Raw genomic sequence first — 25,924 nt, 5'->3', positions numbered from 1 at the left:
GGGGATCTGGGGCTGAGAGGATCTGGGCTGAGAGGATCTGGGCTGAGGGGATCTGGGCTGAGAGGATCTGGGGCTGAGGGGGCTGATCTGGGGATCTGAGAGGATCTGGGCTGAGAGGATCTGGGCTGAGGGGATCTGGGCTGAGGGATCTGGGCTGAGGGATCTGGGGCTGAGGATCTGGGCTGAGGGATCTGGGGCTGAGAGGATCTGGGCTGAGGGATCTGGGCTGAGAGGATCTGGGGCTGAGGGATCTGGGCTGAGGGGATCTGGGCTGAGGATCTGGGCTGATCTGGGCTGAGGGGATCTGGGGCTGAGGGGATCTGGGGCTGAGGATCTGGGCTGAGGGGATCTGGGCTGAGGGGATCTGGGCTGAGGGGATCTGGGCTGAGGGATCTGGGGCTGAGGGGCTGATCTGGGGCTGAGGGGATCTGGGCTGAGGGGATCTGGGGATCTGAGGGGATCTGGGGAGAGGATCTGAGGATCTGGATCTGGGCTGAGGGGATCTGGGCTGAGGGATCTGGGCTGAGGGATCTGGGGCTGAGGGATCTGGGGCTGAGGGGATCTGGGGCTGAGGGGATCTGGGGCTGAGGGGATCTGGGGCTGAGGGATCTGGGCTGAGAGGATCTGGGCTGAGGGGATCTGGGGCTGAGAGGATCTGGGCTGAGGGGATCTGGGCTGAGGGGATCTGGGCTGAGGGATCTGGGCTGATCTGGGGCTGAGGGATCTGGGCTGAGGGGATCTGGGCTGAGGGGCTGATCTGGGGCTGAGGGGATCTGGGGCTGAGGGGATCTGGGGCTGAGCTGGGATCTGGGCTGAGGGGATCTGGGGCTGAGAGGATCTGGGATCTGGGGCTGAGAGGATCTGGGCTGAGGGATCTGATCTGGGCTGAGGGATCTGGGGCTGAGGGGATCTGGGCTGAGAGGATCTGGGGCTGGGCTGAGGGGATCTGGGCTGAGGGGATCTGGGCTGAGGGGATCTGGGCTGAGGGATCTGGGCTGAGGGATCTGGGGCTGAGGGGATCTGGGCTGAGGGGATCTGGGGCTGAGGGGATCTGGGGGCTGGGGATCTGGGGCTGAGAGGATCTGGGCTGAGGGGATCTGGGCTGAGGGGATCTGGGGCTGAGGGGATCTGGGGCTGAGGGATCTGGGGCTGAGACACTGAGAGGATCTGGGCTGAGGGGATCTGGGCTGAGGGGATCTGGGCTGAGGGAACTGGGCATTCATTCCTCCACCATCTGGGCAAAATAAACACTGGGCTGCAGGGGATCCTATTTATACCTGCAGGTCTGGGCTCACAGAGATAATCTACTATTTAGTACCATGCACAGACAGGGTCACAGAGATAATCTACTATTTAGTACCATGCACTGAGGGTCACAGAGATAATCTACTATTTAGTACCATGCACAGACAGATCACAGAGATAATCTACTATTTAGTACCATGCACAGACAGGGTCACAGAGATAATCTACTATTTAGTACCATGCACAGACAGGGTCACAGAGATAATCTGGGGCTATTTAGTACCATGCACAGACAGGGTCACAGAGATAATCTATCTACTAATCTACTATTTAGTACCATGCACAGACAGGGTCACAGAGATAATCTACTATTTAGTACCATGCACAGACAGGGTCACAGAGATAATCTACTATTTAGTACCATGCACAGACAGGGTCACAGAGATAATCTACTATTTAGTACCATGCACAGACAGGGTCACAGAGATAATCTACTATTTAGTACCATGCACAGACAGGGTCACAGAGATAATCTACTATTTAGTACCATGCACAGACAGGGTCACTAGAGATAATCTACTGCATTTAGTACCATATTTAGTACCATGCACAGACAGGGTCACAGAGATAATCTACTATTTAGTACCATGCACAGACAGGGTCACAGAGATAATCTACTATTTAGTACCATGCACAGACAGACAGAGATAATCTACTATTTAGTACCATGCACAGACAGATAAGAGATAATCTACTATTTAGTACCATGCACAGGGTCACGGAGATAATCTACTATTTAGTACCATGCACAGGGTCACGGAGATAATCTACTATTTAGTACCCACAGAGATAATCTACTATTTAGTACCATGCACAGACAGGGTCACAGAGATAATCTACTATTTAGTACCATGCACAGGGTCACAGAGATAATCTACTATTTAGTACCATGCACAGGGTCACGGAGATAATCTACTATTTAGTACCACAGAGATAATCTACTATTTAGTACCACAGAGATAATCTACTATTTAGTACCATGCACAGAGTCACAGATAACAGTGAAATACAGTGAAATCCATCCCAAAACCCTAATTCCTATAATTCACAGTATTACATAACACTAATAAATGAGAACAATATCTTTGGTGAACAAATGTTTCATTCTGCCATTATAATAAGGTTGTGCAAAACCTGTTGCAGCTCAAGTCGACTACAAAACCCCCACAATGCAATGTTCTCTCTAGTTTGTAGGTAGTATTAGTTTGTAGGTAGTATTAGTTTGTAGGAAGTATTAGTTTGTAGGAAGTATTAGTTTGTAGGTAGTATTAGTTTGTAGGAAGTATTAGTTTGTAGGAAGTATTAGTTTGTAGGAAGTATTAGTTTGTAGGTAGTATTAGTTTGTAGGTAGTATTAGTTTGTAGGAAGTATTAGTTTGTAGGAAGTATTAGTTTGTAGGTAGTATTAGTTTGTAGGAAGTATTAGTTTGTAGGAAGTATTAGTTTGTAGGAAGTATTAGTTTGTAGGAAGTAGGAAGTATTAGTTTGTAGGAAGTATTAGTTTGTAGGAAGTATTAGTTTGTAGGTAGTATTAGTTTGTAGGAAGTATTAGTTTGTAGGAAGTATTAGTTTGTAGGAAGTATTAGTTTGTAGGTAGTATTAGTTTGTAGGAAGTATTAGTTTGTAGGAAGTATTAGTTTGTAGGAAGTATTAGTTTGTAGGAAGTATTAGGTAGTATTAGTTTGTAGGAAGTATTAGTTTGTAGGAAGGATTAGTTTGTAGGAAGTATTAGTTTGTAGGAAATATTAGTTTGTAGGAAGTATTAGTTTGTAGGAAGTATTAGTTTGTAGGAAGTATTAGTTAGTATTAGTTTGTAGGAAGTATTAGTTAGTATTAGTTTGTAGGAAGTATTAGTATTAAAAAGTATTAGTTAGTAGGAAGTATTAGTATTAAAAAGTATTAGTTTGTAGGAAGTATTAGTTTGTAGGAAGTATTAGTTTGTAGGAAGTATTAGTTTGTAGGTAGTATTAGTTTGTAGGAAGTATTAGTTTGTAGGTAGTATTAGTTTGTAGGAAGTATTAGTTTGTAGGAAGTATTAGTTTGTAGGAAGTATTAGTTTGTAGTTAGTATTAGTTTGTAGGAAGTATTAGTTTGTAGGAAGTATTAGTTTGTAGGAAGTATTAGTTTGTAGGTAGTATTAGTTTGTAGGAAGTATTAGTTTGTAGGAAGTATTAGTTTGTAGGAAGTATTAGTTAGTATTAGTTTGTAGGAAGTATTAGTTTGTAGGAAGTATTAGTTTGTAGGTAGTATTAGTTAGTATTAGTTTGTAGGAAGTATTAGTTAGTATTAGTTTGTAGGAAGTATTAGTTAGTATTAGTTTGTAGGAAGTATTAGTTATTATTAGTTTGTAGGAAGTATTAGTTTGTTGACCAAACCGTTTGGACGCTACAGACTTTTTCATGAGAAACCCATTTTTTTTATGACGTCTCATAGTCTGACACATATATTTCACTCAGGATTACACAGACCCACAATTCTGATCAACTCCCATATCTACTGGGTGAAATATCACTTCCTAACCTCCTGCCCAATGTAACTCCCATATCTACTGGGTGAAATATCACTTCCTAACCTCCTGCCCAATGTAACTCCCATATCTACTGGGTGAAATATCACTTCCTAACCTCCTGCCCAATGTAACTCCCATATCTACTGGGTGAAATATCACTTCCTAACCTCCTGCCCAATGTAACTCCCATATCTACTGGGTGAAATATCACTTCCTAACCTCCTGCCCAATGTATGACCATATCTACTGAGAAATATCATTTCCTAACCTCCAGACCCAATGTAAACTCTCATATCTACTGGGTGAAATACCACAGTGTGACATCACAGCAGCAAGATTTGTGACCTGTTGCCACAAGAAAAGGGCAACCAGTGAAGAACAAACACCATTGTAAATACAACCCATATTTATGCTTATTTATTTTCCCTTTTGTACTTTAACCATTTTCACATCGTTACAACACTGTATATATACATGATATGACATTTGAAATGTCTTTATTCATTTGGAACTTTTGTGAGTGTAATGTTTACTGTTAATTTCTTATTGTTTATTTCACTTACAACGCAAACATATGTTTCCCATGTCAATAAAGCCCCTTAAATTGAATTGAGAGGAACAGACCAGAGAGAGTGAGGTTGGGGGAGAGAGAGAGAGACCAGAGAGAGACCAGAGAGAGGAAGGTTGGGGGAGAGAGAGACCAGAGACCAGAGACCAGAGAGAGAGAGAGACCAGAGACCAGAGAGAGAGAGACCAGAGACCAGAGACCAGAGAGAGAGAGAGACCAGAGACCAGAGAGAGAGAGAGACCAGAGACCAGAGACCAGAGAGAGAGACCAGAGACCAGAGAGAGAGACCAGAGACCAGAGGCCAGAGAGAGAGACCAGAGAGAGAGACCAGAGACCAGAGAGAGAGGGAGGTTGGGAGAGAGAGAGAGAGAGACCAGAGAGAGGGAGGTTGGGGGAGCGAGAGAGACCAGAGAGAGGGAGGTTGGGGGAGAGAGAGAGAGACCAGAGAGAGACCAGAGACCAGAAAGAGGGAGGTTGGGGGAAAGAGAGAGAGAGAGAGACCAGAGAGAGAGAGACCAGAGACCAGAGAGAGGGAGGTTGGGGGAGAGAGAGAGAGACCAGAGACGAGAGAGAGAGGGAGGTTGGGGGAGAGAGAGAGACCAGAGAGAGGGAGGTTGGGGGAGAGAGAGAGCGACCAGAGAGAGGGAGGTTGGGGGAGAGAGAGAGCGACCAGAGAGAGGGAGGTTGGGGGAGAGAGAGAGCGACCAGAGAGAGGGAGGTTGGGGGAGAGAGAGAGAGACCAGAGAGAGAAACATCTCAAAGCTGAGTGTCAGCATGGATAGAATTACAGACCCCAATAGGGGGGATATGTATAGAACCCAGAGTATATCAAGGATATATCAGAGAGAGTCCTGCCCCGTAACCCTCAGCCATCTCTCTCTTCCCTCCCTCCTCCACTGTCCTGTTAACCCTCAGCCATCTCTCTCTTCCCTCCCTCCTCCACTGTCCTGTTAACCCTCAGCCATCTCTCTCTCTTCCCTCCCACTCCCTCCTCAGCCATCTGTCCTCCCTCCTCCACTGTCCTGTAACCCTCAGCCATCTCTCTCTCTTCCCTCCCTCCTCCACTGTCCTGTTAACCCTCAGCCATCTCTCTCTCTTCCCTCCCTCCTCCACTGTCCTGTTAACCCTCAGCCATCTCTCTCTTCCCTCCCTCCTCCACTGTCCTGTTAACCCTCAGCCATCTCTCTCTCTTCCCTCCCTCCTCCACTGTCCTGTTAACCCTCAGCCATCTCTCTCTTCCCTCCCTCCTCCACTGTCCTGCCCCCTAACCCTCAGCCATCTCTCTCTTCCCTCCCTCCTCCACTGTCCTGTTAACCCTCAGCCATCTCTCTCTCTTCCCTCCCTCCTCCACTGTCCTGTTAACCCTCAGCCATCTCTCTCTTCCCTCCCTCCTCCACTGTCCTGTTAACCCTCAGCCATCTCTCTCTCTTCCCTCCCTCCTCCACTGTCCTGTTAACCCTCAGCCATCTCTCTCTTCCCTCCCTCCCTCCTCCACTGTCCTGTTAACCCTCAGCCATCTCTCTCTTCCCTCCCCTCCTCCTGTTAACCTGTCCTGCCCCCAGCCATCTCTCTCTTCCCTCCCTCCTCCACTGTCCTGTTAACCCTCAGTCCTGTTAACCCTCAGCCATCTCTCTCTTCCCTCCCTCCTCCACTGTCCTGTTACTGTCCTGTTAACCCTCAGCCATCTCTCTCTTCCCTCCCTCCTCCACTGTCCTGCCCCCTAACCCTCAGCCATCTCTCTCTCTTCCCTCCCTCCTCCACTGTCCTGCCCCCTAACCCTCAGCCATCTCTCTCTTCCCTCCCTCCTCCACTGTCCTGCCCCCTAACCCTCAGCCATCTCTCTCTCTTCCCTCCCTCCTCCACTGTCCTGCCCCCTTAACCCTCAGCCATCAGCCATCTCTCTCTCCCTCCCTCCTCCACTGTCCTGTTAACCCTCAGCCATCTCTCTCTTCCCTCCCTCCTCCACTGTCCTGTTAACCCTCAGCCATCTCTCTCTCTTCCCTCCCTCCTCCACTGTCCTGTTAACCCTCAGCCATCTCTCTCTTCCCTCCCTCCCCACTCCTCCACCATCTCTCTTCCTCCCCTCCACTCCTCCTGTTAACCCTCAGCCATCTCTCTCTTCCCTCCCTCCTCCACTGTCCTGTTAACCCTCAGCCATCCCTCAGCCTGTTATCTCTCTCTCTTCCCTCCCTCCTCCACTGTCCTGTTAACCCTCAGCCATCTCTCTCTTCCCTCCCTCCTCCACTGTCCTGCCCCCTAACCCTCAGCCATCTCTCTCTCTTCCCTCCCTCCTCCACTGTCCTGCCCCCTAACCCTCAGCCATCTCTCTCTCTTCCCTCCCTCCTCCACTGTCCTGTTAACCCTCAGCCATCTCTCTCTTCCCTCCCTCCTCCACTGTCCTGTTAACCCTCAGCCATCTCTCTCTTCCCTCCCTCCTCCACTGTCCTGTTAACCCTCAGCCAACCCTCAGCCATCTCTCTCTTCCCTCCCTCCTCCACTGTCCTGCCCCCTAACCCTCAGCCATCTCTCTTCCCTCCCTCCTCCACTGTCCTGTTAACCCTCAGCCATCTCTCTCTCTTCCTTCCCTCCTCCACTGTCCTGTTAACCCTCAGCCATCTCTCTCTTCCCTCCCTCCTCCACTGTCCTGTTAACCCTCAGCCATCTCTCTCTCTTCCCTCCCTCCCTCCTCCACTGTCCTGCCCCCTAACCCTCAGCCATCTCTCTCTCTTCCCTCCCTCCTCCACTGTCCTGTTAACCCTCAGCCATCTCTCTCTCTTCCCTCCCTCCTCCACTGTCCTGTTAACCCTCAGCCATCTCTCTCTCTTCTCTCCATGTGCCTGTGAAACTAGGAAATTACCATTCTTGACGCCAGCGTTCTCTCTCTCTCTCCCTCCCTCTTTCTCTCTCTCTCTCTCTGTCTCTCTCTCTCTCTCTCTCTCTCTCTCTCTCTCTCTCTCTCCCTCTCTCTCTCTCTCTCTCTGTCTCTCTCTCCTCTCTCTCCCTCTCTCTCCCCTCTCTCTCTCTCTCTCTCTCTCTCTCTCTCTCTCTCTCTCTCTCTCTGTCTCTCTCTCCCTCTCTCTCTCTCTCTCTCCCTCCCTTTCTCTCCCTCCCTTTCTCTCTCTCCGCAGGGCTGACCTTCCTCGGATGTTTGAGGTAAACACACACACACCCTGGTTAAGCCCGTCTCTCCTTCAAAAAGAGCCCTTCAGTCCCCCAGTGAGCACAGTAAGGTCCATACTACGGTTAGTAGGGGGATCAGTACTGAGGAAACTGTCTGCCCCAAACTGTCTGCCCCAAACTGTCTGCCCCAAACCGTCTGCCCCAAAGCCAACAGCCAGTCAACCTCACAGAGAGGCACGTATCTGCAGCAGGCAGCGCTTAAACAGACATTCACGTGGACACACACACACACACACACACACACCTCAGGACACACAGCAAGGAAACACACACACACACACACACACACACACACACACACACACACTCAGGACACACAGCAAGGAAACACACACACACACCTCAGGACACACAGCAAGGAAACACACACACACACCTCAGGACACACCTCAGGAAACACACACACACACACCTCAGGACACACCTCAGGACACACCTCAGGACACACACACACACCTCAGGAAACAGGACACACACACACCTCAGGAAACACACACACACCTCAAGCCCTTGAGGGAATCCACCTTTGTGACAACACCTATTCAACCTTAAAGAAACACTGTATTCAGACTGCATTTCCCCCACAGGCTCTTCAACAATCCTCTCTCTCTCCTCTCCTCAGTAGGATGATCTAACATTATCTGTCCCGTCCTACCCTGTCCTGTCCCACCCTGTCCTACCCTGTCCCACCCTGTCCTACCCTGTCCCACCCTGTCCTACCCTGTCCCACCCTGTCCTACCCTGTCCTGTCCCACCCTGTCCTACCCTGTCCCACCCTGTCCTACCCTGTCCCACCCTGTCCTACCCTGTCCCACCCTGTCCTGTCCCACCCTGTCCTACCCTGTCCCACCCTGTCCTACCCTGTCCTGTCCCACCCTGTCCTACCCTGTCCCACCCTGTCCTACCCTGTCCCACCCTGTCCTACCCTGTCCCACCCTGTCCTGTCCCACCCAGTCCTACCCTGTCCCACCCTGTCCTGTCCCACCCTGTCCTACCCCCACCCTGTCCTACCCTACCCTGTCCTACCCTGTCCTGTCCCACCCTGTCCCGTTCTACCCTGTCCCACCCTGTCCTATCCCACCCTGTCCCACCCTGTCCTGTCCCACCCTGTCCTGTCCCACCCTGTCCTGTCATACCCTGTCCCACCCTGCCCTGTCCCACCCTGTCCTGTCCCACCCTGCCCTGTCCTACCCTGCCCTGTCCCACCCTGTCCCGTCCTACCCTGTCCCACCCTGTCCTGTCCCACCCTGTCCCACCCTGTCCTGTCCCACCCTGTCCCACCCTGCCCTGTCCTGTCCCACCCTGCCCTGTCCTGTCCCACCCTGTCCTGTCCCACCCTGCCCTGTCCTGTCCCACCCTGTCCTGTCCCACCCTGCCCTGCCCTGTCCTACCCTGTCCTGTCCCACCCTGTCCCACCCTGCCCTGTCCTGTCCCACCCTGTCCTGTCCCACCCTGTCCCACCCTGCCCTGTCCTGTCCCACCCTGCCCTGTCCTGTCCCACCCTGTCCTGTCCCACCCTGCCCTGTCCTACCCTGTCCTGTCCCACCCTGTCCCGTCCTACCCTGTCCCACCCTGTCCTGTCCCACCCTGTCCCACCCTGTCCTGTCCCACCCTGTCCTGTCCCACCCTGTCCTGTCCGTCCTACCCTGTCCCACCCTGTCCTGTCCTGTCCTACCCTGTCCTGTCCTACCCTGTCCTGTCCCACCCTGTCCTACCCTGTCCTGCCCTGGCCCACCCTGTCCTGCCCTACCCTGTCCTACCCTGTCCCACCCTGTCCTGCCCTGTCCTACCCTGTCCTACCCTGCCCTGTCCCACCCTGTCCTGTCCTACCCTGTCCCACCCTGTCCCGTCCTACCCTGTCCTGTCCCACCCTGTCCCGTCCTACCCTGTCCTGTCCCACCCTGTCCCGTCCTACCCTGTCCTGCCCTGTCCCGTCCTACCCTGTCCCACCCTGTCCTGTCCCACCCTGTCCCGTCCTACCCTGTCCAACCCTGTCCCGTCCTACCCTGTCCTGTCCCACCCTGTCCTGTCCTACCCTGTCCTGTCCCACCCTGTCCTACCCTGTCACGTCCTACCCTGTCCTGTCCCACCCTGTCCCGTCCCACCCTGTCCTGTCCTACCCTGTCCTGTCCCACCCTGTCCCGCCCTGTCCTGTCCTACCCTGTCCTGTCCCACCCTGTCCTACCCTGTCCTGTCCCACCCTGTCCCGTCCCACCCTGTCCTGTCCTACCCTGTCCTGTCCCACCCTGTCCCACCCTGTCCTGTCCTACCCTGTCCTGTCCCACCCTGTCCCACCCTGCCCTGTCCCACCCTGTCCCGTCCTACCCTGTCCCACCCTGTCCTGTCCCACCCTGTCCCACCCTGTCCTACCCTGTCCTACCCTGTCCTACCCTGTCCTGTCCTACCCTGTCCTACCCTGTCCTGTCCCACCCTGTCCCGTACCGGTAAGGTAAAGCCATCACACAGCAACACCTACTCAGACAAAACTCCATGCAGCTCAATGTGTGTGTTCAGTGTGTGTGTGTTCTGTGAGTGTGTGTGTGTTCATGTGTTCTGTGAGTGTTCTGTGTGTGTGTGTGTTCTGTGAGTGTGTGTTCAGTGTGAGTGTGTGTTCAGTGTGTGTGTGTGTGTGTGTGTCTGTGTGTGTCCACTCACCATAGTGTATGCAGTATGTCCTCTGTAGTAGTGTATCCTGGGATCATTGTCCTCAGTATTCCTCAGTGAATGAGTCTCTCTGCTGGTCGACCTCCTTCCAAACCGTACCACTGCAACGACCAACTACTGCTTTCACACACTGCAGCGACGAGCACACGCTACGGCCCGCCCACACCAGGCCCGCCCCCTCAGACCCAGGTCCGCCTCTCTGCCTGTCAGACAGTTTGTTGTGTATGGCCCGGTGCCCCGGGTGGGAGGAGTTTGCACCAGAACTGGGCCACTCTATTCTAACGTAGGGTACTCCCCTGATCCAGCTAAGAATGCTCTCTCTCTCTCTCTCTCTCTCTCTCACTCTCTCACTCTCTCTCTCTCTCTCTCTCTCTCTCAAGACATTACAAATGTCATATTATGTATATACAGTGTTTTAACAATGTACAAATGGTTAAAGGTACCCCCTGTATATAGCCTCCACATTGACTCTGTACCGTAACACCCTGTATATAGCCTCCACATTGACTCTGTACCGTAATACCCTGTATATAGCCTCCACATTGACTCTGTACCGTACCCCTGTATATAGCCTCCACATTGACTCTGTACCGGTACCCTGTATATAGCCTCCACATTGACTCTGTACCGGTACCCCCTGTATATAGCCTCCACATTGACTCTGTACCGGTACCCCCTGTATATAGCCTCCACATTGACTCTGTACCGTAACACCCTGTATATAGCCTCCACATTGACTCTGTACCGTAATACCCTGTATATAGCCTCCACATTGACTCTGTACCGGTACACCCTGTATATAGCCTCCACATTGACTCTGTACCGGTACCCCCTGTATATAGTCTCCACATTGACTCTGTACCGTAATACCCTGTATATAGCCTCCACATTGACTCTGTACCGGTACCCCCTGTATATAGCCTCCACATTGACTCTGTACCGTACCCCTGTATATAGCCTCCACATTGACTCTGTACCGGTACCCCTGTATATAGTCTCCACATTGACTCTGTACCGTACCCCCTGTATATAGCCTCCACATTGACTCTGTACCGGTACCCCCTGTATATAGCCTCCACATTGACTCTGTACCGTAACACCCTGTATATAGCCTCCACATTGACTCTGTACCGTAATACCCTGTATATAGCCTCCACATTGACTCTGTACCGTAACACCCTGTATATAGCCTCCACATTGACTCTGTACCGGTACCCCCTGTATATAGCCTCCACATTGACTCTGTACCGGTACCCCCTGTATATAGCCTCCACATTGACTCTGTACCGGTACCCCCTGTATATAGCCTCCACATTGACTCTGTACCGGTACCCCCTGTATATAGCCTCCACATTGACTCTGTACCGTAACACCCTGTATATAGCCTCCACATTGACTCTGTACCGTAATACCTGTATATAGCCTCCACATTGACTCTGTACCGGTACACCCTGTATATAGCCTCCACATTGACTCTGTACCCCCCCCTGTATATAGCCTCCACATTGACTCTGTACCGTAACACCCTGTATATAGCCTCCACATTGACTCTGTACCGTAATACCCTGTATATAGCCTCCACATTGACTCTGTACCGTAATACCCTGTATATAGCCTCCACATTGACTCTGTACCGGTACCCCCTGTATATAGCCTCCACATTGACTCTGTACCGGTACCCCCTGTATATAGCCTCCACATTGACTCTGTACCGGTACCCCCTGTATATAGCCTCCACATTGACTCTGTACCGGTACCCCCTGTATATAGCCTCCACATTGACTCTGTACCGTAATACCCTGTATATAGCCTCCACATTGACTCTGTACCGGTACCCCCTGTATATAGTCTCCACATTGACTCTGTACCGGTACCCCCTGTATATAGTCTCCACATTGACTCTGTACCGTAATACCCTGTATATAGCCTCCACATTGACTCTGTACCGTAATACCCTGTATATAGCCTCCACATTGACTCTGTACCGTTGTCAATGGCGAGGATCATGGAAAGTCCTTCCCCGGGAGGAAGAGCAGTACCCTGTATATAGCCTCCACATTGACTCTGTACCAGTACCCCTGTATATAGCCTCCACATTGACTCTGTACTGGTACCCCCTGTATATAGCCTCCACATTGACTCTGTACTGGTACCCCCTGTATGTAGCATCCACATTGACTGTATCAGTACCCCCTGTATATAGCCTCCACATTGACTCTGTACTGGTACCCCCTGTATATAGCCTCCACATTGACTCTGTACCGTAACACCCTGTATATAGCCTCCACATTGACTCTGTACCGTAATACCCTGTATATAGCCTCCACATTGACTCTGTACCGGTACCCCCTGTATATAGTCTCCACATTGACTCTGTAGCGGTACCCCCTGTATATAGCCTCCACATTGACTCTGTACCGGTACCCCCTGTATATAGCCTCCACATTGACCCTGTACCGTAACACCCTGTATATAGCCTCCACATTGACTCTGTACCGGTACCCCCTGTATATAGCCTCCACATTGACTCTGTACCGGTACCCCCTGTATATAGCCTCCACATGGACTCTGTACCGGTACCCCCTGTATATAGCCTCCACATTGACTCTGTACCGTAATACCCTGTATATAGCCTCCACATTGACTCTGTACCGGTACCCCCTGTATATAGCCACCACATTGACTCTGTACCGGTACCCCCTGTATATAGCCTCCACATTGACTCTGTACCGGTACCCCTGTATATAGCCTCCACATTGACTCTGTACCGGTACCCCCTGTATATAGTCTCCACGTTGACTCTGTACCGGTACCCCCTGTATATAGCCTCCACATTGACTCTGTACCGTAATACCCTGTATATAGCCTCCACATTGACTCTGTACCGGTACCCCCTGTATATAGCCTCCACGTTGACTCTGTACCGTAATACCCTGTATATAGCCTCCACATTGACTCTGTACCGTAATACCCTGTATATAGCCTCCACATTGACTCTGTACCGGTACCCCCTGTATATAGCCTCCACATTGACTCTGTACCGGTACCCCCTGTATATAGCCTCCACATTGACTCTGTACCGGTACCCCCTGTATATAGCCTCCACATTGACTCTGTACCGGTACACCTGTATATAGCCTCCACATTGACTCTGTACCGGTACCCCCTGTATATAGCCTCCACATTGACTCTGTACCGTAATACCCTGTATATAGCCTCCCCATTGACTCTGTACCGGTACCCCCTGTATATAGCCTCCACATTGACTCTGTACCGGTACCCCCTGTATATAGCCTCCACATTGACTCTGTACCGGTACCCCCTGTATATAGCCTCCACATTGACTCTGTACCGGTAGCCCCTGTATATAGCCTCCACATTGACTCTGTACCGTAACACCCTGTATATAGCCTCCACATTGACTCTGTACCGGTACCCCTGTATATAGCCTCCACATTGACTCTGTACCGGTACCCCCTGTATATAGCCTCCACATTGACTCTGTACCGGTACCCCCTGTATATAGCCTCCACATTGACTCTGTACCGTAATACCCTGTATATAGCCTCCACATTGACTCTGTACCATATTACCCTGTATATAGCCTCCACATTGACTCTGTACCGGTACCCCCTGTATATAGCCTCCACATTGACTCTGTACCGGTACCCCCTGTATATAGCCTCCACATTGACTCTGTACCGTAATACCCTGTATATAGCCTCCCCATTGACTCTGTACCGGTACCCCCTGTATATAGCCTCCACATTGACTCTGTACCGGTACCCCCTGTATATAGCCTCCACATTGACTCTGTACCGGTACCCCCTGTATATAGCCTCCACATTGACTCTGTACCGGTAGCCCCTGTATATAGCCTCCACATTGACTCTGTACCGTAACACCCTGTATATAGCCTCCACATTGACTCTGTACCGGTACCCCTGTATATAGCCTCCACATTGACTCTGTACCGGTACCCCTGTATATAGCCTCCACATTGACTCTGTACTGTAACACCCTGTATATAGCCTCCACATTGACTCTGTACCGGTACCCCCTGTATATAGCCTCCACATTGACTCTGTACCGTAACACCCTGTATATAGCCTCCACATTGACTCTGTACCGGTACCCCTGTATATAGCCTCCACATTGACTCTGTACCGGTACCCCCTGTATATAGCCTCCACATTGACTCTGTACCGGTACCCCCTGTATATAGCCTCCACATTGACTCTGTACCGTACCTCCTGTATATAGCCTCCACATTGACTCTGTACCGGTACCCCCTGTATATAGCCTCCACATTGACTCTGTACCGGTACCCCTGTATATAGCCTCCACATTGACTCTGTACCGGTACCCCCTGTATATAGCCTCCACATTGACTCTGTACCGTAATACCCTGTATATAGCCTCCACATTGACTCTGTACCGGTACCCCCTGTATATAGCCTCCACATTGACTCTGTACCGTAATACCCTGTATATAGCCTCCACATTGACTCTGTACCGTAATACCCTGTATATAGCCTCCACATTGACTCTGTACCGGTACCCCCTGTATATAGCTCCACATTGACTCTGTACCGTAATACCCTGTATATAGCCTCCACATTGACTCTGTACCGTAATACCCTGTATATAGCCTCCACATTGACTCTGTACCGGTACCCCTGTATATAGCCTCCACATTGACTCTGTACCGTACCCCCTGTATATAGCCTCCACATTGACTCTGTACCGTAATACCCTGTATATAGCCTCCACATTGACTCTGTACCGGTACCCCCTGTATATAGCCTCCACATTGACTCTGTACCGTAACACCCTGTATATAGCCTCCACATTGACTCTGTACCAGTACCCCCTGTATATAGCCTCCACATTGACTCTGTACCGGTACCCCTGTATATAGCCTCCACATTGACTCTGTACCGTAATACCCTGTATATAGCCTCCACATTGACTCTGTACCGGTACCCCTGTATATAGCCTCCACATTGACTCTGTACCGTAATACCCTGTATATAGCCTCCACATTGACTCTGTACCGGTACCCCCTGTATATAGCCTCCACATTGACTCTGTACCGGTACCCCCTGTATATAGCCTCCACATTGACTCTGTACCGTACCCCCTGTATATAGCCTCCACATTGACTCTGTACCGGTACCCCCTGTATATAGCCTCCACATTGACTCTGTACCGTAATACCCTGTATATAGCCTCCACATTGACTCTGTACCGGTACCCCTGTATACAGCCTCCACATTGACTCTGTACCGTAACCCCTGTATATAGCCTCCACATTGACTCTGTACCGTACCCCCTGTATATAGCCTCCACATTGACTCTGTACCGTAATACCCTGTATATAGCCTCCACATTGACTCTGTACCATATTACCCTGTATATAGCCTCCACATTGACTCTGTACCGGTACCCCCTGTATATAGCCTCCACATTGACTCTGTACCGGTACCCCTGTATATAGCCTCCACATTGACTCTGTACCGTAATACCCTGTATATAGCCTCCACATTGACTCTGTACCGGTACCCCCTGTATATAGCCTCCACATTGACTCTGTACCGGTACCCCTGTATATAGCCTCCACATTGACTCTGTACCGTAATACCCTGTATATAGCCTCCACATTGACTCTGTACCGGTACCCCTGTATATAGCCTCCACATTGACTCTGTACCGGTACCCCCTGTATATAGCCTCCACATTGACTCTGTACCGGTACCCCCTGTATATAGCCTCCACATTGACTCTGTACCGGTACCCCTGTATATAGCCTCCACATTGACTCTGTACCGGTACCCCCTGTATATAGCCTCCACATTGACTCTGTACTGTAACACCCTGTATATAGCCTCCACATTGACTCTGTACCGGTACCCCCTGTATATAGCCTCCACATTGACTCTGTACCGGTACCCCTGTATATAGCCTCCACATTGACTCTGTACCGGTACCCCTGTATATAGCCTCCACATTGACTCTGTACCGGTAGCCCCTGTATATAGCCTCCACATTGACTCTGTACCGGTACCCCTGTATATAGCCTCCACATTGACTCTGTACCGGTAGCCCCTGTATATAGCCTCCACATTGACTCTGTACTGGTACCCCCTGTCTATAGCCTCCACATTGACTCTGTACCGGTATATAGCCTCCACATTGACTCTGTACCAGTATATATAGCCTCCACATTGACTCTGTACCGGTACCCCTGTATATAGCCTCCACATTGACTCTGTACCGTAATACCCTGTATATAGCCTCCACATTGACTCTGTACCGGTACCCCCTGTATATAGCCTCCACATTGACTCTGTACCGTAATACCCTGTATATAGCCTCCACATTGACTCTGTACCGTAGTACCCCCTGTATATAGCCTCCACATTGACTCTGTACCGGTACCCCTGTATATAGCCTCCACATTGACTCTGTACCGGTAACCCTGTATATAGCCTCCACATTGACTCTGTACCGGTACCCCCTGTATATAGCCTCCACATTGACTCTGTACCAGTACCCCCTGTATATAGCCTCCACATTGACTCTGTACTGGTACCCCCTGTATATAGCCTCCACATTGACTCTGTACCGGTACCTCCTGTATATAGCCTCCACATTGACTCTGTACCAGTACCCCTGTATATAGCCTCCACATTGACTCTGTACCGGTACCCCTGTATATAGCCTCCACATTGACTCTGTACCGGTACCCCCTGTATATAGCCTCCACATTGACTCTGTACCGGTACCCCCTGTATATAGCCTCCACATTGACTCTGTACCGTAACACCCTGTATATAGCCTCCACATTGACTCTGTACCAGTACCCCCTGTATATAGCCTCCACATTGACTCTGTACCGGTACCCCTGTATATAGCCTCCACATTGACTCTGTACCAGTACCCCCTGTATACAGCCTCCACATTGACTCTGTACCGGTACCTCCTGTATATAGCCTCCACATTGACTCTGTACCGGTACCCCCTGTATATAGCCTCCACATTGACTCTGTACCGTACCCCTGTATATAGCCTCCACATTGACTCTGTACTGGTACCCCCTGTATATAGCCTCCACATTGACTCTGTACCGTAACACCCTGTATATAGCCTCCACATTGACTCTGTACCGTAATACCCTGTATATAGCCTCCACATTGACTCTGTACCAGTAGCCCCTGTATATAGCCTCCACATTGACTCTGTACCGTAACACCCTGTATATAGCCTCCACATTGTTATTTTACTCTTTAATTACCTGTTGGTCTTGCATTTCACTTGATTTTTTTTTGTTGTATTCAGCATTTCACTGGTTAGGGGCATTAGGTTAGGTATTGTTGTATTCAGCATTTCACTGTAAGGTCTACTACACCTGTTGTATTCAGCATTTCACTGTAAGGTCTACTACACCTGTTGTATTCAGCATTTCACTGTGAGGTCTACTACACCTGTTGTATTCAGCATTTCACTGTAAGGTCTACTACACCTGTTGTATTCAGCATTTCACTGTGAGGTCTACTACACCTGTTGTATTCAGCATTTCACTGTGAGGTCTACTACACCTGTTGTATTCAGCATTTCACTGTGAGGTCTACTACACCTGTTGTATTCAGCATTTCACTGTGAGGTCTACTACACCTGTTGTATTCAGCATTTCACTGTGAGGTCTACTACACCTGTTGTATTCATCATTTCACTGTGAGGTCTACTACACCTGTTGTATTCAGCATTTCACTGTGAGGTCTACTACACCTGTTGTATTCAGCATTTCACTGTGAGGTCTACTACACCTGTTGTATTCAGCATTTCACTGTGAGGTTTACTACACCTGTTGTATTCAGCATTTCACTGTAAGGTCTACTACACCTGTTGTATTAATCATTTCACTGTAAGGTCTACTACACCTGTTGTAATTCAGCATTTCACTGTAAGGTCTACTACACCTGTTGTATTCAGCATTTCACTGTAAGGTCTACTACACCTGTTGTATTCATCATTTCACTGTGAGGTCTACTACACCTGTTGTATTCATGTGACAAATACAATTTGATTTGAACATTGACAAGACGGAGAAACCAGACATGCGCTCCAAACAAAAGACAATGAAGAAATGTACATTAAAACTGGTAAATCTAGTTGCATTTTGAACAAACCTCTAGTTGGTTAGAGCTGCAGGGTTATAGAGCAGGTTAAACCTCAGGGAGGGAGGCTTCTAGAAACACAACTGGCAGCTACGCCTGTAATAACACACTTCATGACACAACAGAAACCAGGCTACCTTAACCACACAGTATAGAGTACTGGGGAAACCAGGCTACTTTAAACATACAGTATAGAGTACTGGGGAAACCAGGCTACCTTAACCACACAGTATAGAGTACTGGGGAAACCAGGCTACCTTAACCACACAGTATAGAGTACTGGGGAAACCAGGCTACCTTAACCACACAGTATAGAGTACTGGGGAAACCAGGTATAGAGTACTGGGGAAACCAGGCTTAACCACACAGTATAGAGTACCTTAACCACTGGGGAAACCAGGCTACCTTAACCACACAGTATAGAGTACTGGGGAAACCAGGCTACCTTAACCACACAGTATAGAGTACTGGGGAAACCAGGCTAGGCCTTAACCACACAGTATAGAGTACTGGGGAAACCAGTATTAACCACACAGTACTGGGGAAACCAGGCTACCTTAACCACACAGTATAGAGTCCTGGGGAAACCAGGCTACCTTAACCACACAGTATAGAGTACTGGGGAAACCAGGCTACCTTAACACATTTACATTTACATTTAAGTCATTTAGCAGACGCTCTTATCCAGAGCGACTTACAAATTGGTGCATTCACCTCCAGTGGAACAGTAGTGCATCTAAATCTTTTCAGGGGGAGGGGGGGTGAGAGGGATTACTTTATCCTATCCTAGGTATTCCTTAAAGAGGTGGGGTTTCAGGTGTCTCCGGAAGGTGGTGATTGACTCCGCTGTCCTGGCGTCGTGAGGGAGTTTGTTCCACCATTGGGGGGCCAGAGCAGCGAACAGTTTTGACTGGGCTGAGCGGGAACTGTACTTCCTCAGTGGTAGGGAGGCGAGCAGGCCAGAGGTGGATGAACGCAGTGCCCTTGTTTGGGTGTAGGGCCTGATCAGAGCCTGGAGGTACTGAGGTGCCGTTCCCCACACAGTATAGAGTACTGGGGAAACCAGGCTACCTTAACCACACAGTATAGAGTACTGGGGAAACCAGGCTACCTTAACCACATAGTATAGAGTACTGGGGAAACCAGGCTACCTTAACCACACAGTATAGAGTACTGGGGAAACCAGGCTACCTTAACCACACAGTATAGAGTACTGGGGAAACCAGGCTAACCTAAATGTATTTGAGATTCCCCAAAGTAGCCTGGTTTGGGGAATGGTCCCTCATTAAGGACACAGGCCTGGTTTGGGGAATGGTCCATCATTAAGAACACAGGCCTGGTTTGGGGAATGGTCCATCATTAAGGACACAGGCCCGGTTTGGGGAATGGTCCATCATTAAGGACACAGGCCCGGTTTGGGGAATGGTCCATCATTAAGGAGACAGGCCTGGTTTGGGGAATGGTCCATCATTAAGGAGACAGGCCTGGTTTGGGGAATGGTCCATCATTAAGGAGACAGGCCTGGTTTGGGGAATGGTCCATCATTAAGGACACAGGCCTGGTTTGGGGAATGGTCCATCATTAAGGACACAGGCCTGGTTTGGGGAATGGTCCATCATTAAGGACACAGGCCTGGTTTGGGGAATGGTCCATCATTAAGGAGACAGGCCTGGTTTGGGGAATGGTCCATCATTAAGGACACAGGCCTGGTTTGGGGAATGGTCCATCATTAAGGATGGAGGCCTGGTTTGGGGAATGGTCCCTCATTAAGGACACAGGCCTGGTTTGGGGAATGGTCCATCATTAAGGACACAGGCCTGGTTTGGGGAATGGTCCATCATTAAGGACACAGGCACCGGTTTGGGGAATGGTCCATCATTAAGGACACAGGCCCGGTTTGGGGAATGGTCCATCATTAAGGATGGAGGCCTGGTTTGGGGAATGGTCCATCATTAAGGATGGAGGCCTGGTTTGGGGAATGGTCCATCATTAAGGACACAGGCCTGGTTTGGGGAATGGTCCATCATTAAGGATGGAGGCCTGGTTTGGGGAATGGTCCATCATTAAGGACACAGGCCTGGTTTGGGGAATGGTCCATTATTAAGGAGACAAGCCTGGTTTGTGGAATGGTCCCTCATTAAGGACACAGGCCTGGTTTGGGGAATGGTCCATCATCAACCCAAATATTAGAGCTAGAGGGGACAACCCAAATATTAGAGCAGCTTAAACCTCCGGGAGACAGAGAGAGATTTAGGCGCTAGTTCTCTGCCTCAGATAATCAGCTCGGTGGATAATGAGTAAGTGTCTGAGGGACTTAACAAGCTCTGAGAGCTATGATCCCTGTGTGACTGGGAGGACTAGGTACCGCATGGTGCTATGAGTCTGAGGGACTTAACAAGCTCTGAGAGCTATGATCCCTGTGTGACTGGGAGGACTAGGTACCGCATGGTGCTATGAGTCTGAGGGACTTAACAAGCTCTGAGAGCTATGATCCCTGTGTGACTGGGAGGACTAGGTACCGCATGGTGCTATGAGTCTGAGGGACTTAACAAGCTCTGAGAGCTATGATCCCTGTGTGACTGGGAGGACTAGGTACCGCATGGTGCTATGAGTCTGAGGGACTTAACAAGCTCTGAGAGCTATGATCCCTGTGTGACTGGGAGGACTAGGTACCGCATGGTGCTATGAGTCTGAGGGACTTAACAAGCTCTGAGAGCTATGATCCCTGTGTGACTGGGAGGACTAGGTACCGCATGGTGCTATGAGTCTGAGGGACTTAACAAGCTCTGAGAGCTATGATCCCTGTGTGACTGGGAGGACTAGGTACCGCATGGTGCTATGAGTCTGAGGGACTTAACAAGCTCTGAGAGCTATGATCCCTGTGTAACTGGGAGGACTAGGTACCGCATGGTGCTATGACAAAATCTGCTCCCCATCACAGATCAACACTGAGTAGGTTATTCTAGATTAGGAGTCTGCCCTCCTGGAGTCAGGTACCAGGTATGCTGGCTATGCAGAGTAACACTGAGTAGGTTATTATAGCTTAGGAGTCTGCCCTCCTGGAGTCAGGTACCAGGTATGCTGGTTATGCAGAGTAACACTGAGTAGGTTATTCTAGATTAGGAGTCTGCCCTCGTGGAGTCAGGTACCAGGTATGCTGGTTATGCAGAGTAACACTGAGTAGGTTATTCTATTATCTATTATCTCATAGAGTCATGGTACCAGGTATGCTGGTATGCAGAGTGTGGTATTATCTCATAGAGTCATGGTACCAGGTATGCTGGCTATGCAGAGTAACACTGAGTATGTTATTCTAGATTAGGAGTCTGCTGGCTATGCAGAGTAACACTGAGTAGGTTATTCTAGACTAGGAGTCTGCCCTCCTGGAGTCAGGTACCAGGTCTGCTGGTTATGCAGAGTAACACTGAGTAGGTTATTCTAGCTTAGGAGTCTGCCCTCCTGGAGTCAGGTACCAGGTATGCTGGCTATGCAGAGTGTGTTAGTATCTCATAGAGTCATGGTACCAGGTATGCTGCTATGCAGAGTGTGTTAGTATCTCATAGAGTCATGGTACCAGGTATGCTGCTATGCAGAGTGTGTTAGTATCTCATAGAGTCATGGTACCAGGTATGCTGGCTATGCAGAGTGTGTTATTATCTCATAGAGTCATGGTACCAGGTATGCTGGCTATGCAGAGTGTGTTAGTATCTCATAGAGTCATGGTACCAGGTATGCTGCTATGCAGAGTGTGTTAGTATCTCATAGAGTCATGGTACCAGGTATGCTAGCTATGCAGAGTGTGTTATTATCTCATAGAGTCATGGTACCAGGTATGCTGGCTATGCAGAGTGTGTTAGTATCTCATAGAGTCATGGTACCAGGTATGCTGGCTATGCAGAGTGTGTTAGTATCTCATAGAGTCATGGTACCAGGTATGCTGGCTATGCAGAGTGTGTTAGTATCTCATAGAGTCATGGTACCAGGTATGCTGGCTATGCAGAGTGTGTTAGTATCTCATAGAGTCATGGTACCAGGTATGCTGGCTATGCAGAGTGTGTTAGTATCTCATAGAGTCATGGTACCAGGTATGCTGCTATGCAGAGTGTGTTAGTATCTCATAGAGTCATGGTACCAGGTATGCTGGCTATGCAGAGTGTGTTAGTATCTCATAGAGTCATGGTACCAGGTATGCTGGCTATGCAGAGTGTGTTAGTATCTCATAGAGTCATGGTACCAGGTATGCTGGCTATGCAGAGTGTGTTAGTATCTCATAGAGTCATGGTACCAGGTATGCTGGCTATGCAGAGTGTGTTATTATCTCATAGAGTCATGGTACCAGGTATGCTGGCTATGCAGAGTGTGTTAGTATCTCATAGAGTCATGGTACCAGGTATGCTGGCTATGCAGAGTGTGTTATTATCTCATAGAGTCATGGTACCAGGTATGCTGGCTATGCAGAGTGTGTTATTATCTCATAGAGTCATGGTACCAGGTATGCTGGCTATGCAGAGTGTGTTAGTATCTCATAGAGTCATGGTACCAGGTATGCTGCTATGCAGAGTGTGTTAGTATCTCATAGAGTCATGGTACCAGGTATGCTGCTATGCAGAGTGTGTTAGTATCTCATAGAGTCATGGTACCAGGTATGCTGGCTATGCAGAGTGTGTTAGTATCTCATAGAGTCATGGTACCAGGTATGCTGGCTATGCAGAGTGTGTTAGTATCTCATAGAGTCATGGTACCAGGTATGCTGCTATGCAGAGTGTGTTAGTATCTCATAGAGTCATGGTACCAGGTATGCTGCTATGCAGAGTGTGTTAGTATCTCATAGAGTCATGGTACCAGGTATGCTGGCTATGCAGAGTGTGTTATTATCTCATAGAGTCATGGTACCAGGTATGCTGGCTATGCAGAGTGTGTTAGTATCTCATAGAGTCATGGTACCAGGTATGCTGCTATGCAGAGTGTGTTAGTATCTCATAGAGTCATGGTACCAGGTATGTTGCTATGCAGAGTGTGTTAGTATCTCATAGAGTCATGGTACCAGGTATGTTGCTATGCAGAGTGTGTTATTATCTCATAGAGTCATGGTACCAGGTATGCTGGCTATGCAGAGTGTGTTATTATCTCATAGAGTCATGGTACCAGGTATGCTAGCTATGCAGAGTGTGTTAGTATCTCATAGAGTCATGGTACCAGGTATGCTGGCTATGCAGAGTGTGTTAGTATCTCATAGAGTCATGGTACCAGGTATGCTGGCTATGCAGAGTGTGTTAGTATCTCATAGAGTCATGGTACCAGGTATGCTGGCTATGCAGAGTGTGTTAGTATCTCATAGAGTCATGGTACCAGGTATGCTGGCTATGCAGAGTGTGTTAGTATCTCATAGAGTCATGGTACCAGGTATGCTGGCTATGCAGAGTGTGTTAGTATCTCATAGAGTCATGGTACCAGGTATGCTGGCTATGCAGAGTGTGTTAGTATCTCATAGAGTCATGGTACCAGGTATGCTGGCTATGCAGAGTGTGTTAGTATCTCATAGAGTCATGGTACCAGGTATGCTGGCTATGCAGAGTGTGTTAGTATCTCATAGAGTCATGGTACCAGGTATGCTGCTATGCAGAGTGTGTTAGTATCTCATAGAGTCATGGTACCAGGTATGCTGGCTATGCAGAGTGTGTTAGTATCTCATAGAGTCATGGTACCAGGTATGCTGGCTATGCAGAGTGTGTTATTATCTCATAGAGTCATGGTACCAGGTATGCTGGCTATGCAGAGTGTGTTAGTATCTCATAGAGTCATGGTACCAGGTATGCTGGCTATGCAGAGTGTGTTAGTATCTCATAGAGTCATGGTACCAGGTATGCTGGCTATGCAGAGTGTGTTAGTATCTCATAGAGTCATGGTACCAGGTATGCTGGCTATGCAGAGTGTGTTAGTATCTCATAGAGTCATGGTACCAGGTATGCTGGCTATGCAGAGTGTGTTAGTATCTCATAGAGTCATGGTACCAGGTATGCTGGCTATGCAGAGTGTGTTAGTATCTCATAGAGTCATGGTACCAGGTATGCTGGCTATGCAGAGTGTGTTAGTATCTCATAGAGTCATGGTACCAGGTATGCTGGCTATGCAGAGTGTGTTAGTATCTCATAGAGTCATGGTACCAGGTATGCTGGCTATGCAGAGTGTGTTAGTATCTCATAGAGTCATGGTACCAGGTATGCTGGCTATGCAGAGTGTGTTATTATCTATGAGTCATGGTACCAGGTATGCTGGCTATGCAGAGTGTGTTATCTCATAGAGTCATGGTACCAGGTATGCTGGCTATGCAGAGTGTGTTAGTATCTCATAGAGTCATGGTACCAGGTATGCTGGCTATGCAGAGTGTGTTAGTATCTCATAGAGTCATGGTACCAGGTATGCTGCTATGCAGAGTGTGTTAGTATCTCATAGAGTCATGGTACCAGGTATGCTGGCTATGCAGAGTGTGTTAGTATCTCATAGAGTCATGGTACCAGGTATGCTGGCTATGCAGAGTGTGTTAGTATCTCATAGAGTCATGGTACCAGGTATGCTGGCTATGCAGAGTGTGTTAGTATCTCATAGAGTCATGGTACCAGGTATGCTGGCTATGCAGAGTGTGTTAGTATCTCATAGAGTCATGGTACCAGGTATGCTGGCTATGCAGAGTGTGTTAGTATCTCATAGAGTCATGGTACCAGGTATGCTGGCTATGCAGAGTGTGTTAGTATCTCATAGAGTCATGGTACCAGGTATGCTGGCTATGCAGAGTGTGTTAGTATCTCATAGAGTCATGGTACCAGGTATGCTGGCTATGCAGAGTGTGTTATTATCTCATAGAGTCATGGTACCAGGTATGCTGCTATGCAGAGTGTGTTAGTATCTCATAGAGTCATGGTACCAGGTATGCTGGCTATGCAGAGTGTGTTAGTATCTCATAGAGTCATGGTACCAGGTATGCTGGCTATGCAGAGTGTGTTAGTATCTCATAGAGTCATGGTACCAGGTATGCTGGCTATGCAGAGTGTGTTAGTATCTCATAGAGTCATGGTACCACACAGCAGGGAGAGGAAGAGGCTCATCTTCTTTCTCCTCCGTTTCAAAGCAGTGTCATCGAGAGAGTAAATATGAGTTAAGGTATCCTGACCACCAGTCAGCCAGCCAGTCAGCCAGCCAGTCAGGCAGCCAGTCAGTAAATTATAGAGTAAATATGAGCGGTGGTGTTGACTTGACCTGGAAGGCCACTTCCTGTTAACACACATTATACCCTGCTGACTGCTACCCCGTTACAGCTGTTAGAGGAGAGCTGCCTGTCAGTCAGTCAGTCATTCAGTCAAGCAGCCAGTCATTCAGCCAACCAGTCAGTCAGTCATTCAGCCAGCCAACCAGTCAGTCAGTCAGTCATTCAGCCAACCAGTCAGTCAGTCAGTCAGTCATTCAGCCAGCCAACCAGTCAGTCAGTCATTCAGCCAGTCAGGCAGCCAGCCAGTCAGTAAGT

This window comes from Oncorhynchus nerka, linkage group LG27 (genome assembly GCF_034236695.1).
Source record: "Oncorhynchus nerka isolate Pitt River linkage group LG27, Oner_Uvic_2.0, whole genome shotgun sequence".
NCBI classification, from domain to species: Eukaryota; Metazoa; Chordata; class Actinopteri; order Salmoniformes; family Salmonidae; genus Oncorhynchus; species Oncorhynchus nerka.
This window is presented reverse-complemented; position numbering follows the sequence as displayed.